Source organism: Sapajus apella, unplaced genomic scaffold, assembly GCF_009761245.1.
Source record: "Sapajus apella isolate SASKATOON/1434 unplaced genomic scaffold, GSC_monkey_1.0 scaffold36, whole genome shotgun sequence".
In the NCBI taxonomy this organism is placed as follows: domain Eukaryota; kingdom Metazoa; phylum Chordata; class Mammalia; order Primates; family Cebidae; genus Sapajus; species Sapajus apella.
This window is the reverse complement of record NW_022436976.1, coordinates 4,963,337-4,976,767: the sequence shown is the minus strand read 5'-3', so window position 1 is coordinate 4,976,767 and position 13,431 is coordinate 4,963,337. Positions and strand designations below refer to the sequence as shown.

General features: G+C 38.8%; 1 protein-coding gene across 2 annotated transcripts in view; it reads left to right on the top strand.

The window, feature by feature from the left end:
- The window catches only part of ADGRL2 (adhesion G protein-coupled receptor L2), a 416,407-nt gene that overhangs the window by 112,255 nt on the left and 290,721 nt on the right, over positions 1–13,431 (top strand). The window contains exon 1 of one of the 2 annotated variants that reach the window (XM_032296455.1): positions 6,322–6,528. The exons of the other annotated variant lie outside the window; for it this stretch is intronic. The gene's annotated coding sequence lies outside the window, so the exon portion shown is untranslated. Of the gene's footprint in view, positions 1–6,321; positions 6,529–13,431 lie in introns of those variants that run through there. 2 annotated transcript variants of the gene reach the window in all.

Sequence of the window (13,431 nt, the reverse complement as noted above, 5' to 3'; positions counted from 1 at the left end):
AGTTTCGTCATTTGTTCAATAAATGTCAAATAAGAGAATGAAGAAAGGATACAGTAATTTTAGGCTAACACATTGGTCTGCACTGGATTTACTTTTCTCCTGAGGTCTATGGTGGGTGACACATTATGACTCCCCTGTCTGTTTAAACTATGGGTCAGATTACTTAATTAAAAAGATTTGAGAGAGAATGGCATTGAGCCACATCTATCCCAGGGAATATGGACAAAGGCAGTGGCTCACACCTGTAATCCTAGCACTTTGGGAGGTGGAGGTGGGCAGATCACGAGGTCAGGGATCTAGACCATCCTGGCTAACATGGTGAAACCCCATCTCTACTAAAAATACACAAAATTAGCGGGGCGGGGTGGGGTGGTGTGCCTGTAGTCCCAACTACTTGGGAGGCTGAGGCAAGATAATTGCTTGAACCTGGGAGGCAGAGGTTGCAGTGAGCCAAGATGGTGCCACTGCACTGCAGCCTGGGCAACAGAGAGAGACTCTGTCAAAAAAAAAAAAAAAAATGTTCCTTGCTTGGAACATGAGTTTCTTTACCACTTTAGTTTGGTAAACAGGAAAAACATTAATTCAAAGTCTAGTGAAGAAGACAGTACTCCATTTTACCCCAGCAGGAGACAAACTGGTAGTTGGCAGGGAAAATTATAGAAAAATAATGCAGAAAAGATAAGGACTGGCCCGTTATTGATTCATCCCACAAACATTTTTGACATTTACTGTCTTCCACACATGACCTAAACCCTGGAGGTAAGCAGATATGTAAATGAATAGGTGCAAAATATATTATAAGCATCTGTGCATTGTGTATGAGGGATACAGAAGAGACAGCAATTAATTCTGCCCAGTGAATTCAACAAAAGATACCTAAGTAAGTTGACCCTTTAGGTGAGTCTAAGGGACACTTTGTAGATGACATTAAAGACTTTAGCATAAAAGAAGCACCTAGAAGATGCAAAATAAATGAATAGGATTATATAGTCTCCAGGTTCTACCCGAATTCAATCTTAGTTCAATTATTTGCTAGCAGTGTGATCTTAGAAAAGTTGCTACTTCTTTGTACCTCAGTTTTCTTCTCTGTTAAAATAGATGATAAAACTACCTACTTCACAGAGATGTGGTTAGTTATAGATGGGATAATATATGTAAAATGCTTAGCACAATGCCTGGTACATAGTAACAAAAACGTAAGTGATTAGCATTACTATAATATAATGTAGTATAAGCCTATACACTATTTTTCTTTGAAACAGCCAGCATCAAAATAGGATGATATAATTCAAAGCACTTACTAGTAAAAGCTTAGATAATTAAAACAAAAGAAAAAATCTCAAACCTGATATGCCTTCCACCATTTATGTGTCAGTTTTGCATTTTATTCTCACTCATCTTAGATAATGAAACGAGACCAGGTCCCATAATTGCCCTTTTGTAACTAACTGTTCAGTATTCAGTTTCTTGAATTTTTCAGTGGGATTCGTCTTCCAATTGTAACGAATTAGCGTAATGCTACCATGCTGTGGCTTCCAGTACTGCATATTACCAGTAAGAACCCTTCTCAGCAATAAATTAAGTTTCAAACCTTGATTAAAATCGTGAATCCTAAATTTTCTTAAATTGTGAATCTTAAATAGATATACACATACATATGTACACATATACATCTCTTTTAATAATATAATATATATGTTATACTCTCTGAGTTATTTTTATTGATACATGTATTATTTGACTAAACATTTTAGGAATATTGAAGATACTATCAATATTCTTCTGGAAAAGTCTCAAAAATCTTTCATTTCCTACTAATTCTTCGGTTATTCCTATAAAATTCAGATGAAATTGATTGTTCAGTCTCTTCTAGATAGGTAAAATAAACTTTCTGAAAATCTCTCGCAAGTGGGGACTTGACAGTCTCTTGATAATATACTGTCTTTTCATTCTGTGCTTACCTACCAAAAATAATCTTAGGCTTTTCTATGTAATAAAAAGATATACTAATCTATAAAAATTATTTTTAATAAATAATAAATGAATAAATTTAATAAATAATAATACTTTGTTATTTTCTAATATCCACTGAAACTGGAATAGTAAAAATTACCAAATAGACACTATTTTCTTCTTTAGAGATATTTTTCACTTTACAAAATTGAGATCATTGACTGTATTTCCATCTGGAAGGAAAGAACCTTGCCTTATATTACTACTTCTGTGTCATCCTTGGATTAGCACAGAGCTGAGGCAGCTGTGTTTTGACAACTGAGTGTGAGGCTGGATGTGATGGCTCATGTCTGTAATCTCAGCACTTTGGGAGGCTAAGGTGAGTGGATCAGTTGAAGTTAGGAGTTAGAGACCAGCCTGGCCAACATGGTGAATCCCCATCTCTACTAAAAATACAAAAATTAGCTGGGTGTAGTGTGCATGCCAGTAATCCCAGCTACTAGGGAGGCTGAGGCAGGAGAATAGCTTGAACCCCGGAGGCAGAGGTGGCAGTGAGCCGAGAGATTATGCCTCTGCACTCCAGCCTGGGCAACAGAATGAGACCGTTTCAAAAAAAAAATTTGAGTGTGAGCTGCTTGGGAATTCCTCCCTGGCTGTATTCCTCTGTTGTGTTCTGGGCTTTCTGCCACGTTCTTGGGCAGTACCTCACACCATTACACATTTCATATCTCTTCCATTCTTCCCATTTCCAAGTCTTCTTTCACAGACTGACGAATTTTTTGTAATGTATTATCAAGAAATGTAGCTCTCTTGCTATCCAGTGCTGCTCACCAGACCACACCCAGAAGGACTTAGACTTTCTCAACTTGTCTCCTCCAGATTTATCTAGCTGTTTTCCTCAACAAAAGAACTATTCATTTGTGATATATCTGTTGATCCTCCCATGAAGGCAAAAATAGTCATCTTTTTTTTTTCATTTTTACAAAACAGCAGAGCAGGATTGCTTTTTTTCCCTCTCAGCTACGTAGATTTTTTTTCAACAAATATGTTTAGAGTGTGTTGTCTATGTAAAGCTTCGTACAGAACAAGTCTTTACTTCTAGTAACTCTCATCACAGGAAGTGAACCCCAAGAATGTGAAGCAGATAGTTACATAAATAAGTTCTACTGTCTTCAGGAAAGAAAGAAATTCAGATATGCTTGTAGAAACTCTGACAATTATGTTTGAGATTTCATGGAGAATGGGGCAGAGGCAAGAAGAGAGAGGAGTTGATGTTAACTCGATTTTACCAGAAATGAAAGATTCTGAGAACTCTAAGACTTCAGAACAAACCAATGAGTTTGACATCAGTCTCTAGCAAACTTTAGACAATTATTAAAGTAAAAGTGAGCCTGTTGAAAAATGGCACTGATGATTTATTAAGAATCAGCATAGGGTCACTAAGATCAAAGCAGCCACAAGCAAGCTAGTTTACATTTCCTCTTCAAAAGAGAATGTAACTGGATTTTTGCAAGTATCAAAATACTCTTATGGGCCAGGCGCAGTGGCTCATGCCTATAATCCTAGCACTTTGGGAGGCCAAGGTGGGTGGATCACTTCAGGTCAAGAGTTCAAAACCAGCCTGGTCAACACAGTGAAACCCCGTCTCTACTAAAAATACAAAAAATTAGCTGGACATGGTGATGGGCACCTGTAATCCCTGCTACTCGGGAGACTGAGGCAGGAGAATTGCTTGAACCCAGGACGCAGAGGTTGCAGTGAGCCAAGATCATGCCATGACACTCCAGCCTAGGCAAAACTCTAACTCAAAAAAAAAAAAAAGAAAAGAAACAAAATACTCATATGTTCCTAGAAGATAAGTTAGAGCTACTTTGGAATATGGTTAGGCAGTTTCCAAAATGGCAGAATTCTCTCTTTAGAAGCAATTAAGAATGAACTTTGGAGTCAGACAGTCTCAGGGGTTCAAATTGAAGCTTTGCAGCTTAACAACCATGTAAACTTGTGAAAATTGCATAAGCTTTCTGAACCATAATTCCCCCTACTGTAATAAGAATTAAAATTATCTATGTGGATACTATGTTTCTTGTGACATAATTTGCATAAAGTGCTTTTTGCTCCTTATTAAATAGTAAGTGCTCGACAAAAATGATAGGTGTTATGTTTTATTCTCATTATCTAGGGTTGATTAATTGTTCCAATCTGCAGAGAGGTCTCTGAGACATGCACAAGCACTCTTTTGCCAGTGATTTGATGGAAAGCATGGAAGGCATGACAGTGATATTGTTAGGCTCTTTGCCAGGCTGTGTGCTTTCAGGAAAGGGACCTGTCTTCTTGCCCTTGGTATGATCATTGTCTGACCCATAGTAGCCACTCAGATGTCTTTTAAAGAATGACACAAAATGAAATATGGTAACCAAGACATTGGATAGCAAAGTCAGGAATCAAAATGTCTCAAATAATTAGAACAATTAGGGCCAGAACCAGAGGTAAACTCTAGAATGGATAGAACAAGTTGTAAGAGATTTGATTAAACAGAATTTGGTATAAAAAAGATTTAGATGTTTCAGTTTTGTAAAATTTCAAGAAGTAAGAATAATAATGATGACAACCCCCCCTTGGAGTGCACTTCCTGCCTGACAAAATTCTAAATTATTAGAGTCCAGAACAAGGCAGGCGTCAGTACCCATGTATTTTGCATAATTAGATCACATTTCAAATAGTGCATTCAGTTCTGACTGCCACATTTAGGAGGGACACGGACAACCTGGAATCTCTCCAATGTGGTGATAGGCCTTAAAAGCCATATCATGTTATAATGATTAAAGGAATGTTCAGTCTGAAGAAAGAGGAGACGTAGAGAAAAATGATAGCCATTTTTCAAATAGTTGAATAACTTTCATGTGGAATAGGGATTAAATTTATCCTCAGAAGCTTTAGAAAAAGCTCATACCAAAGAATAGAAAATTCAGGAAGGTATTGGTCAAAAATAAGGAAGATCTCTATTTAAAATGAAACTAGATTGTCTTAGAAGTAGTAATGTGTTATCATCAAAGTTATTTAATTTTAATTTACTTGGCAAATGTTTACTGCTCACATTTATGTGCATACCATGTATATACCCTATATATGAAAGAAGCCTTCAAGAGTTTGCAGGCAAGTTGATTTATATAATTTATAATTTCCATATATGTAGTTATAAATGTACCTCTAAATATTTACTGAGCAAATATTTATTGAACATCATTAAATGTCAATTTTGTGCTAGATAACGTGCAAGTTGAAGCAAAGGCAATATTTTGTAAGAAATTTTTGCTCGGGTGAGATATTGGATGAAACTTTGATATTTAAGACCAAATCAATCTAAAAATAGCACAGTTTGCTTGATTTAAATGTCATTAAGGAATCAAGGGGTCTGAGAAAATTAAAATCCCACCTCTAGAGTACAGTACATTGACAAAGTGGGTTGCAATTACAAGTCAAATGCATGCCCTTTCCATCTATATAGCCCTGTATTTTTTATATTTGGTTCTGATCATGTTATACTTACATGACAAACACTACATATAATTTTGGCATGTTTCTAAAATCTTGTCTTGCTTCTTCAATACCTGAATTCCATTTACAAACATGCCTATAAAGAGACATGTAGTCAACCAACTTTTTTTAAAATACCACAGTCAACAATAAAATGCATTAACTGTCTACTGCTCCTTAGGGAGCAAAAAAGATTTCCCTTTCCTTAAGAAGTTTACAGAATGCCTCTCCTATTATCCTTTTCTCTTTAGAAGAAGTAAAAGATCATAACTAACAGATGTATTTGATTTGCTATCTGAAAATTTAAAAGCAAAATGTACAACATCCACAGTGATGTTCATTTTAATTGTTTGAGGAACTCTGATTTTATTTTCTTCCTCTGCCTTTTGTTTTGCAAATAGTTGCTTTAAAAAGGTGAAAATACAGTAATTCTCTATGCTTAAAGAAAGCTGTATTTTTAAGAAGGGAACATAAAAAGAGTCTATTTTTGCTAAATGGTGAGATTTAATTAGAAGAGAGGGCGATTCTAAAAAGGAAACAAACAGAAAGCTGTAGAACAGCCCAGTCCTGCTCACTACAGCCCAATCCTGATTCAGCAAATAGGTATTTGCCGGTAGCAATGAGCATTGTGTGCTACAATGACGGTGCTGCTTAACTCGATACTGTTCCCACACCTCAGTTAGTCGGGCCCAGTGCGTGGGTAACTCATGAAGTCACTGGGTACTTGAGCAAAATATTGAAAGCAATGGAGGTTATGAGGGTTTAGAGACAGGTGGAACTGGCTACCTGATCACAGCCACGCCCAACTTTAAAAATGTACCTGGCAACAAAATTCATGCCAATATGACACCTGTCTGCTTAGGAAATTCCTGACGAAACACAGAAGGGCAGGCTTGGAATCATAACCGTGTTGTGACTGTGATCTCCCCAGGAGCCTCTCTGGAAAAGGCTCAATACTCTTTTCTCACTTGTTTACCAGTTGGAATTTGAAGGGAGCTTGATAGCTGTGTTCTATGTGGATCCAGCATTACAACTGATAAGGTAAGGGCAATTATATCTCTTTCTTCGATCATTAAAGTCAGAGTATAAAGAAATCTCCTACTACTCCATCTTCCCTTTCAAATGTAGATTACTAGGGCAGTCTTGGCAGTGTATTGCAGGCACCAGAATTGCCTGGTCCCTGCTCTAAAAAGAGTTTGCCAGCCCGTGCAATAGCTGTAGTCTGTACAGGTTCTGGCTAATGGAATTCAGAGAAATGAGGAAGATGGTGAGCTGTGCTTGAGTGGTAAGGGGTGATTTCAAAGGAAAATGTCAAAGCAGCTCATCTCCCGAGGCCCTACATGATGATGTTTTAGTAGCCACCTTTATTCAGAGATTTAAATTTATGAAAAGAGGATCATAATGACATCTTAATTGCTCTGAGGATGTCTTTTCAAAAGAATTGTCACAGGAGCAGTTCCTTCAGAGGAACTGAGAAACCAAAGGAGATGGCTTTATTGTGGAAGAGTTGAAGAAATCCTTCTGTCCTAGACGTTAACATTTCTGGATCTCTCTGGCAAATAATAGTCTCTCTTTCAAGTCCATTATGTTTGATGAGGATTCAAAAAGTCTTAATCGAATCTAGCAGTCATTGCTGCTGCTTTCTCTCCTAATCTCCCTGATTTTGAATTATGAGATCCTTATCTTTTAAAATAAAACATCATTTGTTAAAGCCTTTTCAAAATTAAGACTAAAACCATCACAACTAATTGTTTCTTGGCATCAAATAAACACATTTTTAAAGTTTGATGAATTGTTTGTAAGCTCTAATCAAGTGGGTGGAGTCATAAAAGAGGGGAGGGAACCCACTGAAACAATATATGTAATTTGTTTGCATTAGTATTTGAGATAATTACAAAGCAAGTGTTCAAAAGCTGTTCTTTATCTTTATACCAGAAGGGGGAAAGAGAGGAGAGGAAATGCATAAGAGCACCCAGCCATTGTCAGCTGCTCTCTAAAACATTGCCGGATTCACAATTGTCGAACATTAGCATTACTAAGAATGCCGGGGACAGCGTGTCACGTTGAATGTAGAGTGATGACTTCATAGGAAGGCAAAGCTGAGGATATGACCAGTTTGCAGTCACAGAAAAATCAGCTTTAATTAATTTGAGTGCCAGCTCTGTGTATAATTACACAGCATGAGAGTTTGCATGCAAATGCAGAAATGCTGATTGTTCAAATACTTGCACTTGCTCATTAATACGTTGGGACTAAGCAGGGCTGGCAAGCAGACAGGGTACAGCGCACACGGTGCCTGCAGGCTAATGTGTTTTATATTGTAGTTAGCAAACAGATTTCAGATGTTTCTCCTTTCTTTCAATAATAAGCACAAAAATATGTATGTCATGTTCATCTCTGACATACCTTGTTTTCTTTTTGATTAAAATAAAATGTTTTGGGTTTCTAAAAAACCGTTGAGAGTACATTAAACATTACTAGAACACTGATTTATAACCATTTGATATCAGTAACATGGATGCCAGGTCTGGGATATTTCTATTTGACATTTCACGTAATTGTCCAAACTGATCATATTTTATAATTGGTGAAACTAGATTCAAACAATATAAGTTTATGATTAAATCCCGTGGAGGAACAAAGAGAGAGGCACGACTGTATTGCCTACTTGTCTGTCAAATCTAGTATCTTGTAGCCAGCATTGGCTAGCTCCAGAAGCTTCAGTAGCACTGATTTCTTTGTGAAAGTAGCTACTCTTAAGTGTCCTGTGGTGAGATTTTCCATTCTGACCACTGAATCTTTCTGTGGAGATCAGCTTCAACCAAATTCCTAACTACCTTGACAACACCCTAAGGGAAAAAGTCTGCCTAAATCACTGCCCTAGGAACATCTGATAATTTATTAAGGAAATGGTATAAAAAAATAAGGAATTTGCCCAAGTCCCCCAAATCTGGTACCACTATCAATGCTGTCAGTTTTCTTGCCAACATTTCAATGCATTTTAGTTCTATAAATATTTATGGAGCACCCATTTCTGTCAGACACTGCAAAGCAGAGGATATACCATATATAGTAAGCAAGATAGATAGACTTTCTGCATTGGCTATGTCTTTTCTCCCGGGAATTGTCTCAGGAAAGAACCTTACTCAGTTCCTTGGGAAATGCGTGTTTTTAGCAGTCATTACCTTGGGGAAAGCCCACATTACAGAAACTTGAATCTATGGCCTTCCATAAATACAGTTTTCATGGTTCTTCTGGAAGCCTGACTAGCTGTCTGATATTCTTTCAACTCTATTCTTGTGTAAGATGAAGGAAGCTACCTCTGCCTTGAGGGTTGAATGGAAATTTAAAGGATATGTGAAAGAGTCTATCAGGCAAGCCCAAAAGTTTTACAAGAATTGACTGAAGAGGAAAGTTGTCATACCTTTCCTCGAAAGCCTATATCTGTAAGAATAGACATTTCTCAAGGAAAAAAGGTGAACACAACATGTAGGTGGATATGGGGCATTTTACACCATTGGGTCTGACCAAAAGTAGGCAGGCATCTACCTATGTGTTTTCAATATGACCAGCTGAGGAACACCAGCTAGACAGCATGGCTCCTTCTTTCTAAAAAATCTGCCAATGTACATGTTCAAGATGGAAGGTGACAATAAAAACACTCATACATACCACCTAGCCTTCCACTTCACTTTCAGAGTAGTCATAACCTTCTCATGCCACATATCAAAACTACACGAGAAGGAAGAAGAAAATCCAGGATGGTGAAAGAAATCCAGGGTATCTTCGTGATGTATAACACACTAACTTGGGAACAGTAGTTTTCAGAGAATAACTATAAATTGCAAGTACCCTGAGCCCAAACAACTTTTCTTTATAGCTCTATCATGATCATGTCAGACACACGATTAGAAAACAAAACAAAAAGAAAAATTTCCAAAACATGTATGGATTAAGAAAACAACATCTTGCTGGGATCAAAATATTAAACAATATTTGTTATGTGGATTACTGATATCTTTACCTAGGAGAGTTAGAACAAATCATAGGGGATTTTGCCTGTAAGAAATGAATTCTAATGGGGTTATGGTGATACATGAGAGGAATCGTATTCATAGATGATGCAAGTAATTTCATGAAGCTATTTAGGGACAGGAAAGAAAGATACTACATTTGTAAAGAAGAAAGAAGCAAATTTATTCTGGAACTAGAAAGTGTTTAGGAAACCTGAGAAAACTAGCTACAGAGATGAAGAAAGCATGTAATCCAGTATAGAAGCACAACACACTGGGCTGGTTCAGGATGGTCAATCGTGCTGATTAATACAGCGTGAGAACCACAGAAGGGCTGAAAACAGCTAGTGAGTCAGCAATGATTAGGCCACAAGAAATGTTTCTATAGATTTGTGGGCTGAAATATGTATTCCACAGAAGATGTAGTTCAAGGGCATGAGAAGAATGAAGGGGAGAATAATTGAAGATAGCAAATGTGAGGAATCTGTACCCAGAAAGTGAAGGGGAAGAAGTAAGAAAGAAAAAGTTTAGAAAGTGGAGATTCGATCACGTTTGTAGAAGGGAAGGAACTAGCGGAGCAAGAACAATTGGAGTTGTTAGGGGAAATGTGTCATTCATGGAACAGGAGCTGGGGAGAGTCCAGGTAGTTATGCTAGCTAGAGAATTTCTGTTTTCTGTTGTTGTTGTTGTTACCTTATTTAGGAAAAGAGGATGGTGACAGAAAATCTGAGGTGGAGGCGAGGCAAGTTAGGAAAGTATGTGCTAGATGCCTTTGGTCCGATGTGGACATCGGTGAGATCATCTCCTGGGAAAGTAAGTATAGGGAAGGGTGGAAATGACACGGAGATGAAAACAACTTTATTCTCTTGCTGAAGAAAAGGGAGAGCAAAATAATTTAAAACAATTTGCAATGAAAATGGGTAAAAAAAAATTTAAGGAGAATGAAGAAATGGAAACTGGTTATTGTAAAGTTTCACTTAAACATTAACTTGTGCCAAGGTTAAATAAGTCTGGACTTAGGATTACCTAACAGTCTCTAAGTTTACATTTTCCAATATCAACACACCAAAAGTAATGGGTTTTTTGTTTGTTGTTTGTTTCTTTTCTTTTTATTTAGTGCTCTTGTATTCTACACTGAGGAAGGAAGTGTGGGACAGATATCTGCATATGAAGTAAAGCAGGCAGATAAGCTTAGTCTTTGTTTGTTTGTTTGTTTGTGAGATGGAGCCTTGCTCTGTCACCCAGGCTGGAGTGCAGTGGCAGGATCTCAGCTCACTGCAACATCTGCCTCCCAAGGTTCAAGCAATTCTCCTGCCTCAGCCTCTTGGGTAACTGGGACTACAGATACACGCCACCACACCCGACTAATTTTTTGTATTTTTAGTAGAGATGGGATTTCACCGTGTTGCCCAGACCGGTCTTGAACTCCTGTGCTCATGCAACCTGCCCACCTCGGCCTCCCAAAGTGCTAGGATTACAGGCGTGAGCCATCACACCTGGCCAAGAGCTACCCCTTTCCCCTGCTCATCTTTGGCCTTGCTGGTAACAGTAAACGTATTTATTTAACTGCATGAAACAAACCTGTATGGGGATGCTTAGGCCTCCCTTCATCATCCCACTTCCCCTCTTATGCAACCCAGGTTCCTGTTGGCTCATACCACTTGGGTGAAACACCAAATTCAGGGCAGCCATCTCCTAAAAACCAGTTAAATAAAGTACCAATGCTTTACTTGTCAAAAAGAGAAGGCCCTAAAGGTCTGACTGTCTGCTTAATGTGTCTGGAATGACCATTAGCATTTTAGGGTAGCTGCATTCTTAGGCTTAGCTGGTCAGTCCGGTTTTCCTGCCTCGAGATAGAGCATAGCACATCAGTCACTAAGTGGCTGCCTGTGGACACAGGGTATCCCCTGGGAACAGCAGGCGTGGGTATGGTCTAACAGGGACACTGAGCATTGGATTCCTGGAAAGATCGGTGGTAGAGCATGTGGATGTCTGGGCCCTCAAGGACCAGATAGTAATCAGTAGGAAAAGGAACAAGACAAAAATGGTCTCAGAATACTTCTGGGTGCCATTTGCTGCTGCTTCCGAGTCCCTTCTTCTTTGGTGCTCTTTCTCTGCTTTCCGCTTCTCCACCTTTCCCAGATCCCAAGTCTAAGGGTCCTATTGACCAGGTAAAGGAGTTTGTAACATGTAGCAAATAGGGAATGTTGAAGATTTTTAAACACAGGAATAATACCTTAATTCAAACCCAAAGATTTCTTGAGGAGCTACTGTATGTCAGGCACTGGGGTGTATGTGAGGGAATTGAAGATAAACATATCAGAACTTTTACTTAAGGAATTCATCATCTAACAAAACTGTTAAACTCGAATACTGGATGACATAGAGGCACCAAAGAGAGGAAAAGAGGATGATGACAGAAAAAGGCACTTCTTCTGCAGAAAGAGAAAAATATTGGCAAAGCAGATGTCTAAAGCAAATGCATTTTGATATGGAAATGTACATAAACATGAACAAAACTGTGTTTTATTTATTTTATTTATTTTATTTTTTTGAGACAGAGTCTTAGTCTGTCGCCCAGGCTGGAGTGCAATGGTGTGATCTCTGCTTATTGCAACCTCCGCCTCGCAAGTTCATGCAGCCCTCTGCCTCAGCCTCCCAAGTAGCTGGGATTCCAGGCACCTGCTACAACACCCAGCTAATTTTTGTATTTTTAGTAGAGACAGGGTTTCCCCATCTTGGCCAAGCTGGTCTTTAACTCCTGACCTCCTGATCCACTCACCGCAACCTCCCAAAGTGCTGGGATTACAAGCATGAGCCACCGTGCTTAGCCCTGTGTTTTATTTTTCTGGCAGCAATGTATAATATTGTTTGGATGCAGAAGAGTGTAAAGAGCACTTAGGCAGCTATTGAGACAGCCTATAGAAAAGAGGGGACGGGCTGGGTGCGGTGGCTCAGGCTTATAATCCCAGCACTTTCAGAGGCCAAGGTGGGAGGATCTCTTGTGGCCAGGAGTTTGAGGCTGGCCTGGGCAACAGTGAGATTCCATCTCTATAAAAAATTTTAAAGGTTAGATAAGCATGCTGGTAGAAGCCTATAGTCTTAGATATTCAGGAGGTGGAAGCAGGAGGATCCCTTGAGCCCAGGATTTCCAGGTTGCAGTGAGCTGTGATTATGTGAGCTATATATACTCCAGCCTGAGAGAAAGAGCAAGACCCTGTCTTTAAAAAAAAATTAAGCCAGGTGCGGTGACTCATGCCTGTAATCCCAGCACTTTGGGAGGCCAAGGTGGGTGGATCACGAGGTCAGGAGATCGAGACCATCCTGGCCAACATAGTAAGGTCTGCCCTGTCTCTACTACAAAATACAAAAATTAGCTGGGCGTGGTGGCACACGCCTGTAGTCCCAGCTACTTGGGAGGCTGAGGCAGGAGAATTGCTCGAACCCAGGAGGTGGAGGTTGCAGTGAGCCAAGAGATTATGCCACTGCACTCCAGCCTGGCGCCTGGCAACAGAGCGAGACTCTGTCTCAAAATAAATAAATAAATAAATAAATAAAAATTTAAAAAAAATTTAAAAGGGATGAAAAAGGATATAAACAGTGGTCATACCTTAGAGGAGAAATTGACAGAGTTTTGCATATTATTGCAGAGAGAAACAGGAAAGCTGTCATACTTGACTTTAAGGTTTCAAACCTTGGTGATGACATTTTTGAAAAAACAGGAAACAAAGGAAGAGATGTTAATGTGAGAAGGAAGATACAGAATCCAATTTGGACATAATGAGTGTTTTTAGGTGCCAGAGCTTGTCTTTTTAGAGAACAGCATGCAGGTGGAAACCTCTATTTAGCACTGAGGCGACAACAGGGCTAACAGCAGAGCTGTGGGCATCCTTTACAGACAAGACCCAAAGGATAAGTGAGACTGTCAAGG